This window comes from Vulpes lagopus, chromosome 6 (genome assembly GCF_018345385.1).
Source record: "Vulpes lagopus strain Blue_001 chromosome 6, ASM1834538v1, whole genome shotgun sequence".
Taxonomy (NCBI): Eukaryota; Metazoa; Chordata; class Mammalia; order Carnivora; family Canidae; genus Vulpes; species Vulpes lagopus.
In genome coordinates this window covers 97,387,302-97,414,521 of record NC_054829.1, presented here as the reverse complement: position 1 = coordinate 97,414,521, position 27,220 = coordinate 97,387,302, and the positions used below count along the sequence as shown (strand labels likewise).

Below are 27,220 nucleotides of genomic sequence, written 5' to 3'. Positions count from 1 at the left end.
ACATTTATGTGTCCAAGGTAGGGATTTTTAACACAGCTTTACTGAAGTATGATCAGTATACCAAAAAACTACAAGTATTTAATGTGTATAATCTGATAAATTTGGACATATGCATAAAACTACCATCACAATCAAAGTAATAGACATATCCATCACCTCCAAAAGTTTCCTCATTCCATTTTTACTGTTGTTGTTGTTGTTATGGTAAGAACATTTAACATGAGATCTATATACTTTTCACAGATTTTTATGCACAATATAGTAGTATTGTTAACTATAGGCACCATGTTGTATAGAAGTTATCTATTTAATTTACTCATCTTTCACAATTGAAATTTTATACTCATTAACAACTCTCCATTTATTCCTTTCTGCAGCCCCTGGCAAACACCATTCTATTCTGCTTCTGTGAGCTTGATTTTTTTAAGAAACGTCATATAGTAGAATTATGCAGTATTTGTCCTTCTGTGATTGACTAATTTCACTTAGCATGATGTCCTCCAGCTTCATTCACATTATTCCATACAGTAGGATATCCTTTCTTAGAGCTGAATAATATTCCATTATATGTAAATGCCACATCACATTTTATTTTTCCATTTATCCATCAATGAACATAGAGGTTGTTTCCACGTCTTGACTATTGTGAATAAAGCTGTTTTCAAATACACAATCCTGGGGGCACCTGGGTGGCTCAGTTTGTTAAGCATCTGGCTCTTGGTTTTGGCTTAGGTCATGATCTCAGGGTCCTAGGATAGAGCTCTGCATCAGGCTCCCCACTCAGCAGAGAGTCTGCTTGTCTCTCTCTCTGCCCTCTCCCTGCTCTCTCTCATTCTCTCTATCTCTCTAAAATAAATGGATAAATCTTAAAAAAAAAAAAAAAAAAAAACAATCCCTAGGACAGGTGGGAAGATTCCAGAGAAGCTGGGTCCTCTCATCTCACCCGGTCTCTGAAAGACACTACAGAAAATTAGCTCATTAGATTAGCTAGTCAAGATCTTGGAAAGGATAAAATGTTGATGTGATATAGGACAGGTGTGTTTTGAATAGTCATGTGACAAAAAGGGACGAGACTGAGTAAAATGGCATATAACTTGACCCCGCAGTGAAGGGGGTTGCCTGAGGAGGGCAGTAGGACCCAGGATGAGTGGGTGGGGCTAGTATTATATTGGTAAAATTCACCCATGTTGTTGGGAATGGTGGTAATTGAATTTTATTTCCATATGGTATTCCATTATAGAATATGCCATTATTTATTCATCTGTTTTTATTTTGATGGACATGGATTATATATATATATTTGGCTTCTTTGAACATTTTTGTGCATGCATTTCTCTTGGACACATATTAATAAATGGATTGCCTAGGCACACGTTGTATAACTTTAATTTAGTAGATAAGGTCAAAAGTTTCTCAATGTGATAGTTTCAATTTATGTTGCCATTAGTGGTATGAGACTTCTGGTTGCTTCATAACCTTACAACACTTAGGATTGTAGTTCTTTCTAAATTTTGAAAGTTTGGGTAGTAATTAATGGTATCTAATTGTGGATTTAAATATTTGTTAATCTATCAAGCTGAGGTAGAATTTGAATACAATCAAATTCATCTTTCTACAGGTATACAGTTCAATGAGTTTTGACAAATATGTACAGTAATATAAATACCACCACAATCAAGATATAGAATATATCCATCATTCTCACGTCCTTTGGCAGGAATTCCCTTCCTCCATCCCAATAGCCATGCAGACACTAATCTATTCTGCATCTGTATAGTTTTACCTTTTGGGGAATATTATGCAAATGGCATGTAGCTTTTGGATCTGGCTTCCTTTATTTAGTACAGTATTTCAAAGATTCATCTTGTTGATTATATTGTAGTTCTCTCCTTTTTTTGTTGTAATATGTTACAATTTATTTTTTTTAAGATTTTATTTATTTATTCATGAGAGACAGAGAGAGAGAGACAGAGAGAGACAGAGAGAGAGAGAGAGAGGCAGAGACACAGGCAGAAGGAGAAGCAGGCTCCATGCAGGGAGCCCGACGTAGAACTCGACCTCAGGTCTCCAGGATCATGCCCCCGCTGAAGGTGTCGCTAAACCACTGAGCCACCCGGGCTGCTCCTGTTACAATTTATTTATCCATTTACTATCTCATGGAAATGTGAATAGCTTCCAATTTTTTTATCATTATTAATAAAACTTCTGTGAGCACTTGTGTCCTAGTCTTTATATGGAACTGTTTTCATTTTCCTTGGCTAGATACTTAGAATTGACACAGTCAACTTATGTTATCTGTCCTTTGGTATATAAATGACCAAAAAAAAAAAAGTGTATCTGGGCACTTAAGTATTTCCTGAGTATTTACTATTGCCAGTAACTGAACTAAGTCTATAACATATATGCATTATTTAATACACTTACTTACATATAAGACATCTGTGACCCAGACAAATCCAGAGTTAAGAAAGGTCACACAGACCTTGTCGGAGCTGGCATTCTAATTCAGACTTACTGAACTAACACTCATATTCACAGGTTCTGGTCCATGCAGGAAGTAAATGTTACAGAGATTCTTGCAGATTGATTCACAGTATCAGCCAAAATCAATGATGAACATGAAAGGGCTCCACAAATGGTAAAGCAATATGCAAAATTAGGTGTTACTATGATGTGCTTAATTTGATTAAAGGCCAGAGATAGTGCAACCATTCAATAGACTTAGCTTTGGCCCAGAAGGAGAGCTCTGAGAAGGAAGCACATTCAGTGACTAAGAACATAGATTTTTGTAGTCAGAAAATTTTGATTTTAATCTTGGCTCTGCCTTGTACTAGATGTTTAGTTTTATAAAATTATATAACCTCTTTGGGTTAGACCTTCATTGGATAAAGAATAATAAAACCCACTGGATAAGGTTTCCTTGAAGACTGGAAGAAACAATGTTCAAGAAATAGGAAAAAAAGATCTTAAAATTTATATGGAACCACAAAACACCCCAAATAGCCAAAGCAATCCTGAGGAAAAATGACAAACCCAGAGGTATCTATCTCACTACCTGGCTTCAAACTATACTACAAAGCTACAGTAATAAAGACAGTATGGTATTGGCATAAAAATAGACAAATAGATGAATGGAACAGAATAGAGTGCTCAGAATTAAAATACTACTGTATATAGTCATCTAATATTTGACAAGGGAGCCAAGAACATCCAATGGGGAAACAGAAAGTCTCTTGAACAAATGGTGCTGGGAAAACTGGACAAACACATGCACCACAACTAAATTGGACCCCTATCTTAGACCACTCACAAAAATTAACTCCGAATGGATCAAAGACTTAAACATAAGACCAGATATCACAAAACTATGGGAAGATAATGCAGGAAAGAAACCCTTTAATTGATGTCGGTAATGATTTTCTGGATATGACATCAAAAAGCAAAACTAAGCACTAAGCACTAAAGCACTAGTTTTGCCACTAAAGCAAAACTAGACAAATGAGACTACTTCAAACTAAAAATCTTCTGCACAGTAAAGGAAACCATCAAAAAATTAAAAGAAAAAAGTAAAACATACAGAATGGGAGAACATATTTGCAACTCATATTCTAATAATGGTTCATATCTAAAATATGCAAAGAAACCCAAGAGCGAAAAAACAAATAATTAAAAAATGAGTAGAGGATCTGAGTAGACAGTTTTCCAAAGAAGGCACACATAGCCATAGGTAATGAGAAACTGTTCAATATCAGTAATTATCAGGGATATGCAAATCAAAACTATGTTGAGATTTGCTATCACCTCAAATCTGTTAGCATGGCTATTATCAAAAAGGCAAGAGATAACAAGTGTTGGCAAGGATATGGAGAAAAGAAAACCCTTGTGCATTACTGGCAATCAAAATAATAATCACTGCAATTTCTGTTCCATTAGATAGTCAAGAAGTCTAGACTTATTTTACCAGTTTCCCTTCCATCTGGAGGGCGGTCACCAGGTAATTCTAAAACTATTTCACAAATGATTCCTGATTTTTCCTTGTCACTTTAGCCAGCCCTTCCTCTCACTCCAGGCTGCTGCTCTGGGCTCTTCTCCAGATCACTTCCTGCCACTAGCTATGGCAGGGAATGGTCCCAGGACTCTTTGACCCCAAGCATAATACAGACACTCCTAGTGCTAATTAAAAAGTGATCATTATCACACTTTCTATAGAGCAGCTTCTATTCTAAGCAATTTCTACTTATTCTTCACAAAGCCTAGGAGGATGGTATTGTTATTTACATTGTTTTACAGATGCGAACACTAAAGCAGCAAAAGTTTATGTAACTTTGTCATTCAATTAGAAAATATCTACATCAGAATTCACACCCCCCCCCCTATTCTGGCTCAAAGGCTCTGTTCTTATGTAAGAAGCTAGCATGTCTTCACTCATTCCCTCGTATGCAAGACTGAAGGGTGTTGAAGAACAGAAGAGAGTTAAATTGAGGAAAACATAAAACTGAATTTGGCATTTCATAGTTCCTTGATGACCACATAATCCTTACCGTATGGCCTCATGATATGTCTCAACGTCTCACCCACATCTACACACACATACACACACACACACACACACACACACACACACATATACACCACACACCAGAGGGCATTGTGCTGTTTCCAGGATCCTCAATCCAGGTCCTACCCACCTTCTGTGGGGCCAGATAGACAGTGGCTTTCCTACTGATACTTCAGATTTACACATTCTCAACATCAGAATTATCTGGAAGATTCATCTTTCTTTGCCTCTTTCAGCTTTTAGTGGTTCCAGGTATTCCTTAGCTTGTACTTATGAGACTATTCGTCATTGGATTTAGGACCTACCTGAACGATCCAGGATTAAATGATCATGAGACCCTTAACTTAATTATACCTAGAGACCCTTTTCCCAAAAAAAGGTCACATTTACCAGTTCCCAGGGATTAGGATAAGGACATATCTTTTGGGAGGGGGGGCAGTTACCACTTAACCTAGTACAAGGTGATTATAGGGTCATGGATCTTTTGAACAAGATACTATGGCAAGGGAATAAGTGCTTGTGTGTGCATGTACACATGTATATCTGTGTGTGTGTGTGTGTGTGTGTGTGTGTGTGTGTGTGTAAAGTAGAAGCAATCTAGGCATCTAATTTCAAGGGTTTTCAACAGAAACCCAGCAAATGTGAGCAAGTCCCCCAGATCACACACAGAACCAGCTAGTGGCAGGATTGGTCCCATGTGTAGAAGAACTAAAAGAAATGTTGTGTCTTCAGCTTGAAAATGCTGACAGTTTTGCAAAATTCAAACTTCTATGGATGAGCTATTTGCTTCTCACACTTCTGTCCACTCATCTGAATAAAAGGGAAAGATGGTGGAAATGTTTATTGAGTTTCTTGGGAAATTTAGGATAGACAACCTTACTTCAGCTCATCAATCAAAACAGAAAAAGAGACATGATAAATTTATTTTTTTTTTCCAGCTTGTGGATCTAATCACTGTCAACTCCTTTCAAGTGATCTCTCTACAGGTGAGATGTTAGAACTCAAAACGGAGGTCTGACATCTGAATTCTTCTGAACTGTTCTGGCTCTGAGAAGAGAGATTGCATTCACTGGGAGAAGGGCTCTACGTGAGATGTTTAGGTCTTCATAAAAAAGGATGAAAGAACATTCTCTGTCTTTTGCATTTCCGCATTAGATATTTCACAAATATCGAGAGGTTAAGGCGATAGTTTTTGATTTTTTTCTTCAAAGGAAAAAGTATAGGATATGAACAGAGGAAATAGGGAAAAGAAGCATCGGTGCGCCAATTTTTAAAAAATGCCTAATTATATATCTAAACTTGTCGGAAAGGTATACCAGGGTGTTTTTTGGAGGGCCAGAGAGGAATTCAAGATTATTATCAAAATGACCTTGAGAATTCTACTCTACTTATTGCCCCCTCTCTGCGAGATTTTTATTCCTGTCGCAAGGGTTAAACACCATCTTCACCACTAGGTGGCGGCAACATGCTACACTGTACACAGATTTGGCTGCGCTCAGGTCAGCGAGGGTAGGGGTCCCAGAGGCAGGACCTGCTATGGCCATTCAGTTCCCTAAAGTAACCCCTTGAAGGTAAAAAAAAAAAGAAAGAAAGAAAGAAAGAAAAGAAAAAATCAACGAAGGCTTATGCACAGCTCCTTCAATAAGATCTTCTTAATAAATTAGAACATCTGCACTAGATTGCTTCCACGAGAACTGATATTTTATATGTTGGCATAAGCCATTGGCCAGCAAATGATCTTCAGTTTTCTCTTCATCCAAGATGAGCTATAAATACTTACAATACTACATCTCAGGATAGGCAGAGTGAACAATTAACATAAATGTCACAAAAATGCCTTATAAACTCAAAAGTGCTAGAGAAATATGGGCTATCATTGACTATTAAGTGATTATTTGGGGATGAAAAGTAGCTGAAGAGCCAGGCCTCCAGCAGAGACTTGCTTTACAGCTGGAGCACACTGATTGTTCCTCCAGTACTCAGTTGTCCTGTCCCCCTTTCACCCTGGGTTCACACAATGCCTGATTTGTCAGTACCCCCATGTGGCCTGAAATGTTACAGTATTGAAGGCACACTTGACAGTTCAGCTGCTCATTTATGATGGGCCAGGCATCCTTTTCTTCTTCTGGCATATTAACAGCTAACATTAATTGCACTATTTTTCTCAACCTGGTTCTGAATCAACCTACCAGGGAAGGCTTCTTAAAACACAAACTGTAGGCCCTATTACAGAGCTCCAGAATTTTTGCCAGGCTCCTCAGATGCTTCTGACATTAGTATTGTCTTTGCAGTTTAAGAAGGTTATCACCTGTGACTACATTCTTAAAAGGATTGATGAGTTAGTGTTGTCTTGGATGCGCCAGCCCTTGAATCTGTCTGGAAAGTCACCCTTGAGTATTTGTGCAGCCCAATCTCTGCATATCAATGTGGTTATACTTCCTTGCCCTTTCATATCCTGCCACCCACTTCTAATGGTGCAGAACCACCCTCAGTTGCCCAATGGGCCATTTTTGTAAGAGAACACTCACTCACCTGCCCTTGCTGTGTCTTCTAGGACCCATTTTCTGAGGTCCTATGTTTGTCTGGTTGTGTTCAGGCTGCCCATGTGTACACCTTCTGCATTACTTTTTGCCGACTTTGCCTGGAGAGAAGAGATGCTGTAACATACTTGCCTTTTGGCTAGAGGTCCCTCAGGTATTAGTTTCCTAGGGCTGCCCTAATGAATCATACAAAATTGATAGTGTCTGGAAGCCAGAAGTTAAAAATCAAAATGTTGGCTGAGTTGGATCTTTCTGTAGTCTCTCAAGCAGAATCTGTCCTCTGCCTCTCTTGTAGCTTCTGGAGGTTGCTAGAAATCCCTGCTGTTCCCTGTAAAAGCACTACTCCAATCTGTCTCTGTGGCCACATGACCTTCTTATACAGACACTGGTCATCTGATTTAGCGCCCACCATAATCCAATACAGTCTCATATTAACTACTGACATCACATCTGCAAAGACCCTATTTTCAGATAAGGTCACATATGGAGGTTCTGGTGGACATGAATTCCGAAGGGACAAGAGTCAACCCACTTCTTTCTTCCTAGCTAGATCTTACAAGAGTCTGAAGCACCATTCAGGCTTGCTTGAGATTTTACCCACACGATGAGTCTATATCTCTACATGGAGGTTCATTTACCCAGAGAGAAAAGAACTAAAAAACCAGCTTTTCACCATTGAATACACACTTAAAAGTGGCAGTTCAGAGAAAATCATGTGAACTACAAATTTTTCAATGCTCACCACATGTACCCTAGTAAGGCTAGTTAGCATGATCAGGGAGCTACAGTGTGCCAGGCTTACCACTGATCTTCAGTAATAATAATAAAAGCTAATACTTGTTCATTAACTGTTTGTCAAGTGTTTCATATACAGTATCTCATTCAATTCTTTCAACAATTCTGTGACACAAGTGCTCTCAGTCTTATCTTCATTTTACAGATAAAGAAATGAAGACTTGCTGAAATTCGGTAATTTATTGAAGATAAAAATATTGTCAAATGGATGTCAGAGTCCAGTGATTGAATTTTTTAACACTGTTCAATGTAGTATCCCCATAAGAAAGACATTATCTTCTCCATTTGGCAGATAAGAAAGATATGAATACAAGATGTTAAGTCATCTGCCTGAGGTCTAGACAGTAAATCTGAAATGCAAATCCTAGTATACTTTACCTTCCATCTAAATTCTGTTTTTAACACCTGACTGACATTTTGGGCTCTACAGGGGCCCAAGTGATGATGGCAATGGAGAATAGAAGGTAGTTAGGATCTTTAAGGATTCAGCTGATCAAAAGAAAAAAGAAAAAAAAAGAGGCAGTAGAATTATGGATGATGACCTAGATATGTTTGATCAAAAGTTTGCTAACTCCATGCTGGTCTGACTGTGTCCAGAATTTTGTATTCAAGAGACCTTTCTTCCTTCTTGAGGCTGATTCTACGAATGAGTGAGCAAGACAATAAAGGTTTCACACTACTCTCTGCTGCTTGAATTTAGGGCCATGGAAGCTATCATAAAGCTTCAAGCTAAAAATGATAGCTCATTAAAGAGCTTGGATCTAAGACTCAGATCCCATGTCTGTTTCCAGCTCTTTTCCTTTTTAGCTCCTTCCGCATCTTTCTCTTCTTTATTTAGCTATTTTGTAAACACTTCTACCACCCACCCTGAAACCATAAAAACCTTAGAGAACACAAACAGCAACCTCTTTGACAATGCTGTAGCAACTTCTTTCTAGATATGTCTCAAAGCAAGGGAAACAAAATAAAAAATAAACTATTGGGACTTCATCAAAATAAAAAGCTTCTGCACAGCTGTGCCTGAATGGCTTAGGTCTGAGCATCCAACTCTTAATCTCAGCTTAGGTCTTGAATTCAGGGTCATGAGTTCAAGTCCTGTGTTGGCTCCATGCTGGGTATGGAGCCTATTTAAAAAAAAAAAGTTTCTGCACAGGGAAGGAAACAATCACTAAAACTAAAAGGCAACCTACTGAATGGGAGAAGATATTTGCAAATGATATATCTGATAAAGGGTTAGTATCTAAAACATATAAAGAACTCATAAAACTCAACATCCAAAACACAAATAATTAAAAAATGGCCAGAAGATACGAATAAACATTTTTTCCAAAGAAGACATACAGATGGCCAACATGAAAAGATGCTCAACATCACTTATCATCAGAGAAATGCAAATCAAAATGATTATCACCTCACACCTGTCAGAATGGCTAAAATCAACAACATAGGAAACAAGAGGTGTTGGTGAGGATGTGGAGAAAGGGGAACCCTCCTGCACTATTGTTAGGAATGCAAACTGGTGTAGCCACTCAGGAAAATGGTATGGAGGCTCTTCAAAAAGCTAAAAAGAGAATTACCCCATGATCCAGTAATGCACTACTAGGTATTTACCCAAAGAATATAAAAACACTAATTCAAAGGGATACATGACTTGGTATTTATAGCAGCACTATCTATAATAGCCAAATTATGAAACAGACAAATGAAGGATAAAGAAACTGTGGTATGCATATACAATAGAATATTACTCAACCATAAAAAAGAGTGAAATCTTGCCATTTGCAATGGATGGATGAACTAGAGAATATTATGCTCACCAAAATAAGTCAATCGGAGAAAAGCAAATACCATATGATTTCACTCATATGTGGAATTTAAGAAACAGAACAAATGAGCAAAGGGAAAAAAGAAAAATAGAGAGGGAAGCAAGCCAAGAAATAGACTCTCAACTATAGAGAACAAACTGATGGCTACCAGAAGGGAGGTGAGGGGGCTGGGAGAAATAGGTGATGGAGATTAAGGAGTGTATTTACTGTGATAAGCACTGGGTGATGTATGGAAGTGTTAATTGGTATATTGTACACCTGAAACTAATATTACACTGTATGTTAACTGAAATTTAAATGAAAAATAAGTAAGTAAATAAATAAATAAATAAAATGGACTTACTATCATGTGCTTTGTAGGGGTTTCATGAACATTAAATTGGACAATGATTAACTAACAAACATTAGCTATATCAACTGAAGGAAAAAAACCACTTACAAAGAAAGATGCAGAGCATAATTTGACCAAGGTAATTTCTAACAAATTACAGACTATAATTCCAGATAGAAAAAGGTCATCTGCTCTCCTTTTTTCACACTGGCAGAAATTTGGCCATATTTCTAGCTAAGCATATTCTGATATAAAATATTCTGTTCCATTTTTTTCCATAAAGCATTGAAATGTTTCAGAAAATTCCTGTTTATCATAAGTAAGTAAGTAAATAAATAAATACTTTTTTTTTTTTAATTAGAAGTTCTTTGTTTTGAAATAATCCAGAACAAGTCACAGACTTGTCAGTTTAGTCCTCTCCTTTGGATTGTTGCTCAGACCTCAATTTAGCCACTAGCTTTTCCATGATTATGCAATCTTGGGTCTTGTCTTCAATGAGAACTGCCATATGTTTCCATCCTGTCACATAACTTCATTTAAGGCCAGGGGAAAAAAGCAGAGCTATGAATCTACCTGACCACAGTTCTTTAAAAAGGCCCAGGGCTCTTCCCTCCAAGAGTGAGTTTGGCTAAGGAGCCTCATGTTTGCTAGAAGACAGGCACCTACTGCTTCATCTCAAAGTGCTATTGAGATCTGTCTTCCTTTTGCTTTTATCACGGAGAGGTAATTTACATTTTATACTCATATATTTCCTTTTTTTTCTCCAGGCACACTATAAAAGGCATGAGAGAGTGCTACATCTATGTTCTCCGACAGAAACCAGCAAAGATAAGCCCATTCTTAAAGATGCTATAGTTGACCCTGCTAATGAAACAAAAAATGGTAAAGGATCCTACTCCATGTTTTCCTGAGACAGGCCCTCCGGGGAATTCTGGAAATAGATGAAAAGAGAGAACAAATCACCAGCTTGACTTAATAAGTACAGTGCCTGCCAGACTCATGGCTGCCTTTTCCCAAGGCCACACCTCCTGCCTTCCAGTTCTAGGCATGCCCCCTTTCCAGTTGCTATGATGATTTGTGGCCTGCTCTTCTAAGAAACAAGCTCTAGGCTCATATCTGTAAAGAACTGCCAGGCTTGGGAGTTATTTTCAAATTGTTCTCAGCCCGATACATAGCAAAACCAATTTCTCTGTTTTTTTTTAAAAGGGGGAGATAGTGTGGGTGGTATACAAAACAAATTGGATTATCTTTTTACTTGATTCCTGACCTTCTCAAATGGAAATTCTTATGATTTTTTTTAAGATTTATTTATTCCTGAGACACATACACACACACACACACACACAGAGAGAGAGAGAGAGAGAGAGAGAGAGAGAGGCAGAAGGAAAAAGCAGGCTCGATGTGGGACTCGATCCAGGACTCCAGGATCACACCCTGGGCTGAAGGCAGGCTCTGAACCACTGAGCCACCCAGGGATCCCCTCAAATGAAAATTTTCATCAGCAGCACACTCAGCGGGTGAGTTGAGCACAATGGAGAACTTAGGCTTTAGCAAATGTGAAGCTCTTGCCTTCTTATGAAAAATTTGCTTTGGATTCTTTTCTTGGGCAGGGTGTACGTGCAGAAGAAAATTTCCTGACATTGCCAAGCACAATCTCACACAGCCGTTCTGAAAGCTGCCACACTGTGCCTGAGAAAAGGATTAGCAGAATCTTTCCCTAGCAGTTTAGAGCTGCAGAAACCCCATCCAGCCTGGCTCTCCAGCATGGCTCCAGCCCCACATGGCTTGGCATAGTGGAAAGATGAAAGGATGAGTTGCAGCTTTCATCTGGCCATCTGACCACCTGAGTTTGCGGTGCTGGGGAGAGAAAACTTTAGGAACAAAAGCCAGAAACAAATCCCATTCTGAAGGTCTGGCGTTTGCTAGAGCCAGGCAGAAGTCAGCAGTGTTCATTGTGCTTCCGGGTGACTAGCAGCTGTGTGCCACTCAGCATTACAATAGCACAAGTCTTTCTGCCAAGAAGGATGATTCAGCAACAGGCTGAGGTCCACTTCTCTGTACACAAGGGTCCTTTTTTCCCCCTCTCTTAATTAACCTTATCACTTATAGTAATTTTCTTTTATTGTCTATTCAACAGTTTAATAAGCATGTCTGCATGTTACTTCAAAGATCTGAAGTCAGTATAATCTCCTCTCACTTCAAAAGTCACAGCGTTTAGCATCTTGCCACAAGCACTTGCCAATCACCACTAGAGCTAATATTTGAATCCAGTTCTCCTGACCCTGGGGACTATTTTCACTTCCCTGCTGTCATTTTGAGACTCAGGTGGTCAGAGTCCTGTTTGAGGTCTGAATGGGGAAGGATCAGGGCTTGTGAGAAGACAGCTGACAACTGAAGCTACCACGATCTTACACACCACACACTCTCATGGACCTGTAGTGATTTAGAGTGAGCATACGATGGCCAGTATGTCTCCATTGGCCTGGGACCCACGGGCTTTAGCACTTAAAATCCCATGTTCTGGGAATAACCTCAATCCTAGGCAAACCAGAATGGTTGGTCAACCCATGTGTGGATTATATTTTGCCTCTGGCTCCACTTGAATTTCTGGTAGTGGTAGTACCTCTGGGTTCAGAAGATTCTTAGCCTCAAACTCAGGAAATTCTGGAGGTTTTTGAAACTCCACAACTGATCCTGCAAAACAGTTTTTACTGAACCTGGACTCCTGGTCATTTTGTCCAAAGGGTCCCAATATTTTAAATATTTTAAAGATCCAGGCCCTTGGTTACTAACAAGAAGCAAGGTGATTATGATGATTTTTGCTACTGAGTATGAACCAGGTAATGTAGGAAGTGCTTTATGATCCTCATCACTAATCCGCAGCATTGTAGTTATTACTATTCCCATTTTACAAATGTGGCAGTTGAGTTCATACACACTTAAGCAAGGCTCCAGACCCTGAACCAGGTGTACAGGATTCCAAAGCCCTTACTCCTTCCCACAGAACACTTCCCCAAGTTGCTTCCAGGTCCCCCATATCTTATTCTGAGGAAACTAGAGTTGCCTGAGTATTTTGGGATTAGCACCTTTCTTTAGAGACTTCTATAAACTTCTGAAGTAGAACCAGGTTCACAGCAGTTAGGAGATTCAGTACCCTGAGAAATTTGGCCCCAAAATTTCACAGAAACACTGTAAAGAGGTTTATAAGAGAGATCTAGCCGGCAACTTCTCCAAACCTAAATTTAGGACAAATGTGCTGTATTATCAAACACGATGATAAACTTTTTTCACTGAACTTTTTTTTTTTTTAATAGATCATCTTCTGCAGTTTGGCTTTGGACATTTTATCCTCCAATCAATTCTCCTAGAAAAGGGATTAGGACCATAAAGATTTATGCACATACTAAACCTCACTCAATGCACTATTTCCTTTTTGCTTTGGAAAATTTTGTTTTATAGATTAATGTGCTATAAGATTTTGCCAAGGCCTTAAGAGGAGTTTACAATTGAGCATTTTTATGTCTATACTGGCAGCTCCCATGTTAGTACTGTTTCACTTTTGTTCATAAGTAAACAACATTTCATTGCAGAGATAAAGTTTGTTTTCTTTGGTTTAAAGACTCAGAAGAGCTGTTTGTCTATACCTGCTTAACTTTGCCTGATAATGCCTGCAAGATAGGTCAGTTTTCTTCAGCATTTTTCCTGCTGGAACAATGGTACTCAACTCAAGCCTGATCAACCAGTAGTGTGCTTTTATCTGGTAGATTTAATTTGGCTAATGACCTTATATATTACATATCACAGGAAGAGAGATATTTGTGGCAAAGCTCATACCAGTTTTTCCAAGGAAAGTGTTGTTTATATCTGTTATCTGAAACATATTTCATTGTGTTAACAGCTTTATCCAAAGACTTAGAAAGTCTGCCTCCCTGATTCACTCTTCTAGGGTAAAATCTCACTTTTTTGGGATGAATTTACTTGGAGGTATGTGTGCCAGTGCAGCCACTAAAGACTTTAAAAAATAAAATCTATTTTGGGCACCCTTCTATTGATAGAGTCAGAAGATCCAGAAGATCATAGCATCATTACATCTTAAATTAAGAAATAGTGGCCTGAAGTGGTCAAGTAGCTACTTCAGAAAAGCTAAGTATTTGCCCAAGTAAATGAAAGCCCTTTGACATTTGAAAGCCAGTATGTAGGCTGGATTTCAGTTTCCCTTCTGCTCTGCACTTGCACCTTTATGCACACTGTTAGGACACCTCCAACACCACCACCACCACCTCCATTATGCAGTATATAATTTAAGATACATCATAAGAGCCACAAAATTTTGATATAAAGGTAACCATGCAATATATATATACATGCAAATTACACTAATTATATATATATATATATAGTTACTAGAGTAACTTGGGATATATATATATATATCCCAAGTTACTCTAGTGTTTCAGGAGAGCTCATGAAAGGAAGCATTCTCTTTACATTGAGGATTTTTTTTCTCTTTTTTAAAATAAACTTTTTTTTTTAAATTAAAAAAGTGAGGGGTGCTTGGGTGGCTCAGTTGGTTAAGCAGTTAAATGTCTGCCTTTGGCTCAGGTCATGATTGCAGGGTCCTGGGATTGAGTCCCATGTTGGGCTCCCTGCTCAGTGGGGAGTCTGCTTCTCCCTTTTACTCTACTCCTCATCCCAGCTTGCATGCACTCTCTCTCTCTCTGTCAAATAAATAAATAAAATCTTTAAAATAAAGTGAATGATGATTCTGCAGCTTGCTACGGCTGCCATATCAAAGCACACAGAATGGATGTTTAAACAACAGAAATGGGATTTTTTCCAAGGGAGAAGTCTGTGATCAAGGTGTTGGCAAGGTTGGTTTCTTCTGAAGCCCCTCTCTTTGGCTTGTAAATGGTATCTTTTCCCTGTTTTCACATGGGGACATATCTGTGTCCCAATTCCTCTGTTTATTTTTATTAAAAAATTTTATTTTTTATTTTTTGAGAGAGGAGAGAGTGTGCACGAGCTGGGGTGGGGGGACAGCAGAGGGAGAAGCAGGCCCCTGCTGAGCAGAGAGCCCCATGCGGGACTCATTCCCAGGATCATGACATGAAGAAGGCAGATGTTTAACCAACTGAACCACCCAGGCACCCCTCAAGTTATATTTCTTTTTTTTTAAAGATTTTTATTTATTTATTCATGAGAGACACACAGAGAGAGAGAGAGAGAGAGAGAGAGAGGCAGAGACATAGGCAGAGAGAGAAGCAGGCTCCATGCGGGGAGCCTGATGTGGGACTTAATCCTGGGACTCCAGGATCACACCCTAGGCTGAAGGCAGGCACTCAACCCCTGAGCCACTCAGGTGTCCCTCAAGTTATATTTCTTTTTTTTTTTAAGATTGTATTTATTTATTCATGAGACACAGAGAGAAAGAGAGGCAGAGACATAGGCAGAGGAAGAAGCAGGCTCCATGCAGGGAGCCTGAGGTGGGACTCGATCCCAGGTCTCCAGGATCATGACCCAGGCTGAAGGCAGGCGCTAAACCACTGAGCCACCCGGGCTGCCCTATATTTCTTAAACATGTATAAATTTTATATGGCAAAGATATCTTTGTAAAGTTGCCAAAAGAAGTAAAATGTGACTATTTACAAAAAATAAAACATTCTTAAGTATCCTGATGTATATACTGCAAGTTATTTTCCAGAGGCGTTTGTATAAATAACATTGCCCATTTCATCACCCCTTTGACAATACTGTGTTTTCTCATAGAATAAAAAGTCATTGTCCATATTACTGAAAGCAATCTACAGGTTCACAGCCATCCTTATGAAAATACCAACAGCATTTTTCACAGAACTAGAACAAATAATCCTAAAATTTGGATAGAACCACGGAAGCCGGGGAATGCCTGGGTGGCTCAGCAGTTGAGCACCTGCCTTCGGCCCAGGGTGTGATCCTGGAGTCCTGGGATCAAGTCCCACATCAGGCTCCCCGCATGGAGCCTGCTTCTCCCTCTGCCTGTGTCTCTGCCTCTCTTTCTCTCTCTCTCTCTCTCTCATAAATAAATAAATAAATACATACATACATACATACATACATACATACATCTTACAAAAAAAACCATGGAAGTCCTCAAATAGCCAAAGCAATCTTGAGAACAAAGCTGGAAGCATCACAGTATCAGATTTCAAGATATATGACAAAGTTGTAGTAATCAAAACATTTTGCTCCTGGCACAAAAAATACACACACAGGTCAATGGAATAGAATAAAGACTCCACAAATAAAACCATGATTATATGGCCAATTCAGCTATGACAAAGGAAGCAAGAATATGCAATGGGAAAAAGACAGTAATGTGCAAAAGAATGAAACTGGATCACTTTCTAACACCATACACAACAATAAACACAAGATATATGAAAGACCTAAATATGAAACGTGAAACCATGAAAATCCTAGAAGATAGCTCAGGCTGTAATTTCTCTGATATTTAGCCATAGTAACATTTTTCTAGATATGTCTCCTGAGGCAAGGGAAACAAAAGCAAAAATAAACTACTGGGACTTCATCAACATTAAAAACTTCTGCACAGCAAAGGAAACCATCAGTAAAACAAAAGACAACCTATGGAATAGGAGAAGATATTTGCAAATAATATATTCAATAAAGGATTTTTGAAAATATATAAAGAACTTATAGAACTCAAAACCAATAAAGCAAACAATCTGATTTAAAAATGTACAGAATAGACATTTTCCCAAAGAAGACATACAGATAGATGGTCAACAGACATATGAAAAGATCCCCAACATCACTAGTCTTAGGGAAATTCAAATCAAAACCACACTGAGGGACATCTGGGTGGCTCAGCAGTTGAGCATCTGCCTTTGGCTCAGGGCGTTATCCCAGGATCTGGGATTGAGTCCCACATCGGGCTCCTTGCGGGTAGCCTGCTTATCCTTCTGCCTATGTCTGTGCCTCTTTCCCTCTGTATTTCTCTCATGAATAAATAAAATCTTAAAAACACAATGAGATATCACCTCACACCAGTTAGAATGGCTAAAATCAAAATGATAAAAAATAACAAGTGTTGACAAGAAAGCAGAGAAAAAGGAACACTGTTGATGGGAATCTGAATTTGTGCAGCCACTCTAGAAAACAGTATGAAGTTTCTCAAAAAATTTAAAAAAAGAAATTCTATATGATCCAATAATTTCACTATTGGGTATTTACTCAAAGAAAATGAAGACAGTAATTTAAAAAGATATATGCACCCCTGTGTTTACAGCATTATTTACAATAGCTAAGATATGGAGTAACCCAACTGTCTATCAATAGATGACTAGATAAGAAAGATGTGGTACACAAACACACAAATATTATGTAGCCATAACAAAGGATAATATCATGCCAGTTGAGACAACAAGGATAGACTCAGGGGGTATTATGCCAAGTAAAATAAATCAGACTGAGAAAGACAAATACCACATTCCACTCATAAGTGGAATCTTAAAAAAAATGAACACACAAAAAAACAGAATCAGATCTATAAGTATAGAGAACAAACTGATGGTTGCTGTAGCGGGGGGAGTGGAGGATTCCATAAAATGGTGAAGGAGACTAGGAGATATGGAATGAGTATCTCCAGTTATAGAATGAATAGGTCATAGGAATAAAAGATACAGAATAAGGAATATAGTCGGTGATACTGTAAGCAACATAATGGGACAGGTGGTGGGACACTGGTGATGAACATAGCATAATGTATAAACTTGTCAAATCACTAAGTTGTATATGCATAACTAATGTAATACTCTAACAGCTATATTCAAAAAAGTTATTGTTGACTTAAAAGAGAATTAGATCTCATTACTTATATTTAGGGGAAAAGACACTTCCCTACATATTTATTGACTGATATTTTCCTCCTTACATCTTATACATGTGTCTCCAGGTGTAAGTATGATATTTGGGAGGGCAGGAGTAATAGGAGTAGAACTCTTGATGTTTTTCTTATAAATTTGATTAAGCATTATGTATATCAAAAATGTTAACTTTTGTCAGTTTTGCTTTAATCATTTTTCTCTCAGACTACTTGCTTAAATTATTGAAATTTGGAAGATTTATTTACTATTCTCAACACAAATTTTTCATTCTTAGAAGTTTCCCTTAAGACTTTTTAATCATTCTTTTCTTTTTTTTTTAAGTGGGCTCCATACCCAGCAGAGAGCCCAATAAAGAGTTGGAACTCAGGACCATAAGATTGAGACCTCAGCTGAGATCAAGAATCAAATGTTTAACTGACTGAGCCACCCAAGTGCCCTCCTCCCCCCCCCCCTTTTTTTATCATTCCTAAGCATAAAATTTCCTCTATTCTCCAAATATTTGATATTTATAGATAGATGATAGATATATAGATAGATAGATGATAGATAAAATAGTTTGATTTTAAAAATAAATGTCAACTATTAATCCAGCAGGAATTTGTGTGGGATTGTGGTACGAGATTTCTAACTTCCACACTGAGCCACATTACAGTATGACCCATAAAATTTTTCTTAGAGAGGCAGAGGGTGAATATTAATTTGAGTCACTAATGGCTTTCAGCCACCCATCTATTTCCAGCATTTAACTCTTTGCAAAAGAGCCATGTAACCATCTAAAAGAGCTCTCTAGGAGTGTTACATTAGTTGACAAGTAAGACAGGGAATAATTCATTTTCCATCTGAACAAATTAATTAAAATATTTTACAGGATTCTTAAACAGATTTTGGGGGAAATCAGGAAGAGTTTCCTTTTCTTTCTCTCTTTGTCTCTCTTTTTCTCCCCCACCTTACACTTTCCCTCCTCCACCCCTCTGATTTCAATAATCTCAGAAAAACAACTTAATTGAAAACTACAGCAAAATCAGTTGGACAGATGGAGGCTAGTCATGGAGTATCTCCACACCTTAATTTTCACATCTTATAAGATGAGAAACTTTAATTAACTAGCCTGTCAGGATCCACAAGATGCAAAAATTAGGTTAGGAACAAAAAAGAAATATAGACACAAAGTCACAGACTGAGTCATTCAGGAATCCTATATGCGTCATAGGTTCATAGTGCCCTTCAGCTCCAACCATGCTAATTTTCTAATTTCTTCACCATCACTACATGGTTATATAGCATGTAAGTAATAGCTTCATTCTTGCAGACAAGTCCACAGCATTTTCTGCTTTATAAGTTTATCCTTGTAGATTAGTGATATACAGATGCCAGCTTTGTTAACTTGAAATTATAGTATAAGAACCTAGTTTCGTGAAATATTATGTGACCACAAGCAAAAACAGCTGAGGGCTAGATCTAGTCCAGCCCTGCTTCTCATGTGTTATGTGACCACGGTCAATCATTTAGTCTCTGTAGGCTTGTTTTTCCATATATCAAACATGAGCATACACAGATGATCTCTAAAGGTTGCAATTCTAGTTCTCAATGAAAATCATCCTAGGCAAATTAGAATATTATATGAAATCTTCTGTCAATATTCATATTATTTGGGGAATCTGTATTTGTAAAGACATAATTAGGACAATGGTAACTCTCACCAATTTCCTGTTATTAAATGCAAAGCAGCTGTGTTAGGGGAACAGAACAGAAGAAACCCTTTTTCATTAAGGAAATAGAAGTTGTCCCATTAATGTCTGAAGAAGTTCATATTAAGGAGCTTTGAAGTATGCATGCTTAAAATGTTATCACACCTACATTGAGTTTACCATTGTTTAAAGGTTAGATTCTGAAATGAGAAGATGTTTCTCAAATTTCAGATATTAATTTTATTTTTTTTAAGATTTTATTTATTTATTCATGAGAGACAGAGGGAGAAAGAGGCAGAGATGTAGGCAGAGGGAGAATCAGGCTCCCCTTGAAGAGCCTGTGCAGGACTTGATCCCAGAACCCCAGGATACAACCTGCGCTGAAGACAGACACTCAACTATTGAGCCATCCAGGCATTAATTTTCTTACTAGTTCTTCTTTAATGTTAAATATCTTGTCATACTGGATATGAAATTACTGACTTAAAGTTAAAAAAAATTTTTTTTAATTTTTATTTAGTTATGATAGTCACACACACAGAGAGAGAGAGAGAGAGAGGCAGAGACACAGGCTCCATGCATCAGGAGCCCGACATGGGATTCGATCCCGGGTCTCCAGGATCGTGCCCTGGGCCAAAGGCAGGCGCCAAACCGCTGCACCACCCAGGGATCCCTTAAAAGTTTTTTAAAAAAGATTATTTCTCTATTTTAGAGAGAGAGAGATCAGGGGATAGGGGCATAGCAAGAGGGAGAAAGAGTCCCAAGAAGACTCTGCACTAGCATGGTGTCCTATGTCGGTCTCAATCCCAGGACCCTGAGATCATGACCTGGGCTGAAACCGAGAGTCAGCTGCTCAACTGACTGCACCACCCAGGTGCCCCTAATGACTTATCCTTTAAAAAACAACACTACTAATCTGCTTTATTAAACCTTTTATTTGTTGAACTTTTATTGACACAGCATCTGATAAAAAGAAATGGTTAGTAATCATGACTAATGACTTCCTTTTAAATTTTCTGAAAATCAGATTGTATTGAGATTATTTTTCACAAGCAGTGAGGAATTCATTTGTGTCTGGAAAAATGACAACTGCACCCCTCATTCCTTTGGGCAGAGCCTAACCATTGGTTTCAGCATCAGATTGTTGAGTAGGTGTTCCTGTTGATCTTTCTTTAATGTTCTCCTGAACATTATAGTAACCTGAGCATTGTAGTAACAGTACAATTTTGCTCCTCAGTTACCTTCTTACACACCTTCCCTCTACCTTACATTAAGAGAGTCCTAAGAGGGCCTTACTGTAAAAATCTACTTTATGATGGCCACATATGGTAATATCTGCATCTTGGTTCCCTCACAAGAACACCAATTTACTACAGAAAGGCACTGAAATTCAAAGTAGGGCCAGAGGCAGCAATAATGTGAACCCCTTGATGAGAGGGATCATGTTTAATAGTTCTATATTAGGCTCAGGATCTTCTAAGAGTCAACAGTATTATATTAGGCAATCATATTTAGTAAACAATTATTATATTTTCAGGAGCAAATTAAATATCCTTCCAACTTCAAAATTCCCAATTTGCCAGTTTGTACAATGTTCTTATCTTGGAACACAGAATTTAGTCATAGGACTCTGTCACAGAGATGACCACATGCTAAAAGAACCAATGGTGTCTAAGTTTCCAGTGACTGTGGGCCATGAAGCAACTGGAGAGAACTAAAGAAGGGTAAACTGAGTATTCAGATCTCAAATCACAAATTTGAAGAAAATAGGATTTGATTATCCCATCAAAGGAAATAGTACAATCAGACATTATTAAAAAGAGCCTTACCACAATCTAAGAGGATAAAAGGACCCAAGGAGAATAGATTGTACCAGAGTCAAGTTTAATTTGGCAAAATCTCAACCTTTAGCAGGCGAATCCTATGGTGCTTACAAACTTTAGAATAGTATAAGAACTTCTTGCATGTGGCTTAAGTTCAATTCACATGTTTATTCCATCTTTTTTTATTTCATATTTTAACATTAATGACCAAGAACTTATAGCATGATGCTCTCCCTCACGCTGACAAAGTCACCCTCCCTTTCAGTCTCCGTGAACAGAATGCAATGCATTCTCAACCTGAATGCCAACTTTGGCATTATGAAGGAGCAGGGTTCAGTCAAGTTTACTCTAATGCCATTTAATTTGTTCCTGTGCTCATTTTTTTTTTTTTTGGAATTGGTACAAAGTTTACTAGGTCATACAACGTTCATTTTTTAACTGAATAAACTAATATGTGTATTTGATGCATTAGATAGCATTGCTGGTTGTGGAGTACTGCTGATGGTTCTTTTTTTTTTTTTTTTTTTTGCTTTTAAAAAGTGTGCTTATTTTATTTTTCTTCCATTTTTACTTTACTTTTAAATTTTTTTTATAAATTAATTTTTATTGGTGTTCAATTTACCAACATACAGAATAACACCCAGTGCTCATCCTGTCAAGTGTCCCCCTCAGTGCCCGTCACCCATTCCCCCCCGACCCCCTTCCCTCCTCCCCTTCCACCACCCCTAGTTCGTTTAGGAGTCTTTATGTTCTGTCTCCCTTCCTGATATTTCCCAACATTTCTTCTCCCTTCCTTTATATTCCCTTTCACTATTATTTATATTCCCCAAATGAATGAGAACATACACTGTTTGTCCTTCTCCGATTGACTTATTTCACTCAGCATAATACCCTCCAGTTCCATCCACATTGAAGCAAATGGTGGGTATTTGTCGTTTCTAATGGCTGAGGAATATTCCATTGTATACATAGACCACATCTTCTTTATCCATTCATCTTTCGATGGACACCGAGGCTCCTTCCACAGTGGGCTATTGTGGACATTGCTGCTATAAACATTGGGGTGCAGGTGTCGTGCCATTTCACTGCATCTGTATCTTTGGGGTAAATCCCAGCAGTGCAATTGCTGGGTCGTAAGGCAGATCTATTTTTAACTCCTTGAGGAACCTCCACACAGTTTTCCAGAGTGACTGCACCAGTTCACATTCCCACCAACAGTGCAAGAGGGTTCCCTTTTCTCCGCATCCTCTCCAACATTTGTTGTTTCCTGCCTTGTTAATTTTCCCCATTCTCACTGGTGTGAGGTGGTATCTCATTGTGGTTTTGATTTGCATTTCCCTGATGGCAAGTGATGCAGAGCATTTTCTCATGTGCATGTTGGCCATGTCTGTCTTCCTCTGTGAGATTTCTCTTCATGTCTTTTGCCCATTTCATGATTGGATTGTTTGTTTCTTTGGTGTTGAGTTTAAGAAGTTCTTTATAGATCTTGGAAACTAGCCCTTTATCTGATGCGTCATTTGCAAATATCTTCTCCCATTCTGTAGGTTGTCTTTGAGTTTTGTTGACTGTATCCTTTGCTGTGCAAAAGCTTCTTATCTTGATGAAGTCCCAATAGTTCATTTTTGCTTTTGTTTCCCTTGTCTTCATAGATGTATCTTGCAAGAAGTTACTGTGGCCAAGTTCTAAAAGGGTGTTGCCTGTGTTCTCCTCTAGGATTTTGATGGAATCTTGTCTCACATTTAGATCTTTCATCCATTTTGAGTTTAACTTTGTGTCTGGTGCAAGAGAGTGGTCTAGTTTCATTCTTCTGCATGTGGATGTCCAATTTTCCCAGCACCATTTATTGAAGAGACTGTCTTTCTTCCAATGGATAGTCTTTCCTCCTTTATCGAATATTAGTTGACCATAAAGTTCAGGGTCCACTTCTGGGTTCTCTATTCTGTTCCATTGATCTGTGTGTCTGTTTTTGTGCCAGTACCACACTGTCTTGATGACCACAGCTTTGTAGTACAACCTGAAATCTGGCATTGTGATGCCCCCAGCTATGGTTTTCTTTTTTAAAATTCCCCTGGCTATTCGGAGTCTTTTCTGATTCCACACAAATCTTAAAATAATTTGTTCTAACTCTCTGAAGAAAGTCCATGGTATTTTGATAGGGATTACATTAAACGTGTACATTGCCCTGGGTAACATTGACATTTTCACAATATTAATTCTGCCAATCCATGAGCATGGAATATTTTTCCATCTCTTTGTGTCTTCCTCAATTTCTTTCAGAAGTGTTCTATGGTTTTTAGGGTATAGATCCTTTACCTCTTTGGTTAGGTTTATTCCTAGGTATCTTATGCTTTTGGGTGCAATTGTAAATGGGATTGACTCCTTAATTTCTCTTTCTTCAGTCTCATTGTTAGTGTATAGAAATGCCACTGATTTCTGGGCATTGATTTTGTATCCTGCCACATTGCTGAATTGCTGTATGAGTTCTAGGAATTTGGGGTGGAGGCTTTTGGGTTTTCTATGTAGAGTATCATGTCATCAGCGAAGAGGGAGAGTTTGACTTCGTCTTTGCCAATTTGAATGCTTTTAATGTCTTTTTGTTGTCTGATTGCTGAGGCTAGGACTGTGGAACCCTTTCTGTTTTATGTTATGACAGATGCAGACAATACTGGTTGTCACTTGACTGGATATTTTTCCAAGGAAAAGAATTCATTCCTCAAGTACAATGTGTTGTGTATCCTCACCATGCCTCAGTACATGAGATAGGACTATGGCAAGATGCTCATGGATTTCAGTTACTTGCTTTCCAAAGTGGAAGAAAGTTGGCTCCCTGGAGCGTCCCCTCTCTGACCTGGGGCTCATAAGCTGTCACAGTTACTGAAAAGAAGTGCTTCTCCTTTACCTGCACAATTTCCAAGGCAAAGAGATTTCTATCAAAGGAATTAGCCAGGAGACAGCTGTGAATCTTGTGGACATTGTCAGTACTCTGCAAGTCCTTCAGATGCTCAAGTTCTGGAAAGGAAAACATCTAGTTCTAAAGAGACAGGACCTGATTGATGAGGGGATAGCCAAAGAGGCCAAAAGATCTAACTCCAAAAAACAATGGATCCAAGCTGTTTAAAATGGACCCCTCCCAAGGGCACTTAAAGTAACCTGTTACTCTGAGCCAGCGAACCCCAGCAGTAGGAATCCATACCCTAGAGATCTGTCATTTCTGTCGCTCTTGTGATTGGCAAGTACAGTATCCTTTGGGAAGGCCATCCCCCTCAGGACTGTCCTGCCTCTGACCCTCGTGTACACTGCAGACGCTGGTTCTGAGGAACTGTTGTTTCGGCCTCAGTGAGTTTGCCTGGATGGGATCATTGTTAGACTTGAGTGCAGATCCCTCGTAGCCCTGACCCAAGGTGTTCTGTTTGGTACTGTCCCTGTCCAGTCACTGGTTCTCCTCATGTCCTCTAGCCCCATGAGGTTGTGTTGTATCTTCTAAACTTTGTACTAGTGCTTCTTGCTGCCCAGATACCAGACTTCAAACCATGGTTGCAACCACCAGGACCTTTCCAGTTACTCCTTACATGTGGTTTTTTTGGAAGAACAGGGAAGAGGTAATATTTCTGAGTGTGTATACTAGGAGGGGTCCATCCCCTTCGGATTTTACCTCACTTGAAATCTTTTCTGCCATTTTTATTGAAAGGCTGGTTTTTGATCAGTATCAAGCTGACAAGAGACCAGTATTTTTTAAAACTCTCCCAGGGATTCGTCTTGGTAACTACACATAATTTATCAGAATGAAATGGAGAGAATTGACAGGTGGTGATTCTATAATTTTATTTGAGTTCACCTGTGGGCATCGTGGTCAGTGGAAGGAAATCAGTCCTTTCTGCCTCAGCAGGAAGTGCCCAGCCCTAAATGTTTTCCTCTCTCCTAACCCCTTGCTCCTTTTCACACTGGCAGGGGCTAAACAGTGTCTGGTTCTCTCTTTCATGCTGCATGCTAACCAGTTAATCAGACTGCAGAAACCTTCCCCCCCACCGCCATCCCCACCCCCGTACCTGCCAGTCTGATCTAGCATACCTGTACTTTTGCATTGATTTTTGCCTGAACCTCCTTGGAGAAGTAGGAAATGACTGCACATGACTTCCAGATCTCCTCTCAGCCCATGACTCCGCAAGGCAGAGTGCCACCTGTCCCTGCCCCCTCCCAGTGTTTGCTTCTCTGACAGTGCCTTGCCCTCCTGCTTGAACTGAAGTGCTGCTGCCCTTCCAAGAACTCCTCCATTTCCTTTTTGGGATTTGTCACCATTCTCCCTGTTCCCTGCTCTCCTATTTTTGGTTTCAAAGGAAGAAATGCTCCCTCTAATTTCTCTCCAGCCCATTATAACCTGCTATCTTGGGGTAGCTTTTTTTTTTTTTTTAAGATTTTATTTATTCATGAGAGAGAGACACACACACACACAGAGGCAGAGACACAGGCAGAGAGAGAAGCAGGCCCCATACAGGGAGCCTGATGTGGGACTCGATCCCAGGACTCCAGAATCATGCCCTGGGCTGAAGGCAGGTGCTTAACCACTGAGCCACCCAGGGATCCCTTGGGGCAGCTTTTGATGTATGACATGCCACCCTTCCCAACTTGGTCTCCTCCAGCACCGCTGTCTTCATGTGGAGCCTTTCCACAATCCCGACTCTGGTCATTTGTGCCTTTCTCTTGTCATCTCTGTACCCTTCTTATACTCACTGTGGGTTGGGGGGAGCTAATTTTTAGCATGTTCAGCTCCCTGCCAGTTTCAGTGTCACTGTTAAAGTTTATCCAAAAGCAACTTCACTGAAGGTTTTCTTAAGGGATAAAGGTCTTTTACCGAAGCTAACCCTTCTCCACATGTGGTAGACTGTGCTGTTCTATATCTATTCCTCAATAAAGCATGTTCTCTGCTCAAAAAAAAAAAAAAAAAAAAAAAAGAAAGAAAAAAAAAAAAGAAAGTTCCCAGTTCAGGGCCACCATAGTAAGTTGAACACTTATTAGAGATAAAACTGAATGAAGTTCCAGAAGACTGAGCTAGACTCATAAGCTTCTGTACATAAATCTAGAACCTGAAATGCAACTACCAACAAAAGTTTCCATCTTAAATCTAGACAATAAAGCTAGTACATAAACTGCAAGGAAAGAAAGGCAGAGCATACCCAGTTTAGTTTTTGGTGCAAAATGGTTACCATTAAGGAATCCATCAATAAATTTTATTGAATGAATGAATGAATAATACTTAAGAGAATGACTGCACTGATATCAAAGCTTCAAATTCGGAACTGAACTGAGGGATTCAGTGGCAATAGCTGAAATTTAAATTCATGGACAGTGGGTGTACTACATCTGCAGTTCTCTGTAAATCTGTGCTTATAGGTGCAGACATTTCAAAACACATGTACACATATATACATGCAAGGTATTCTTTCAGGTAATTCCTTCAAGGAAGGACAAAACCAGTGAATCAAGAGGTCTTAAAATAGGCCCTGCTCACCCATAAGCCTTTGTATTAAGGGAAGGGAGGGGGGCAGGAGGGAAGGAAGGAAGGAAGAAAGGAAGGAAGGAAGGAAGGAAGGAAGGAAGGAAGGAAGGAAGGAACCAGAAACTATTACATTCTGTGGATTTCCCTGTGTTCAGGTATCCCTGCTACCTGATGTGAAATAAGATTAGGACTCACCTAGCAGGAAAATTACTTTTGGCTAGAATCTTCTTTAATATAGCACAGAGGAAAAATCTCAAAGTGATTTAACTACATTTCCTT

General features: G+C 38.9%; 1 protein-coding gene across 3 annotated transcripts in view; it reads right to left on the bottom strand.

The window, feature by feature from the left end:
- C6H4orf17 (chromosome 6 C4orf17 homolog) overlaps positions 1–27,220 on the bottom strand; it is an 89,577-nt gene that overhangs the window by 42,799 nt on the left and 19,558 nt on the right. The window contains exon 2 of one of the 3 annotated variants that reach the window (XM_041759801.1): positions 7,091–7,199. The exons of the other annotated variants lie outside the window; for them this stretch is intronic. The gene's annotated coding sequence lies outside the window, so the exon portion shown is untranslated. The remainder of the gene's footprint in view (positions 1–7,090; positions 7,200–27,220) is intronic. 3 annotated transcript variants of the gene reach the window in all.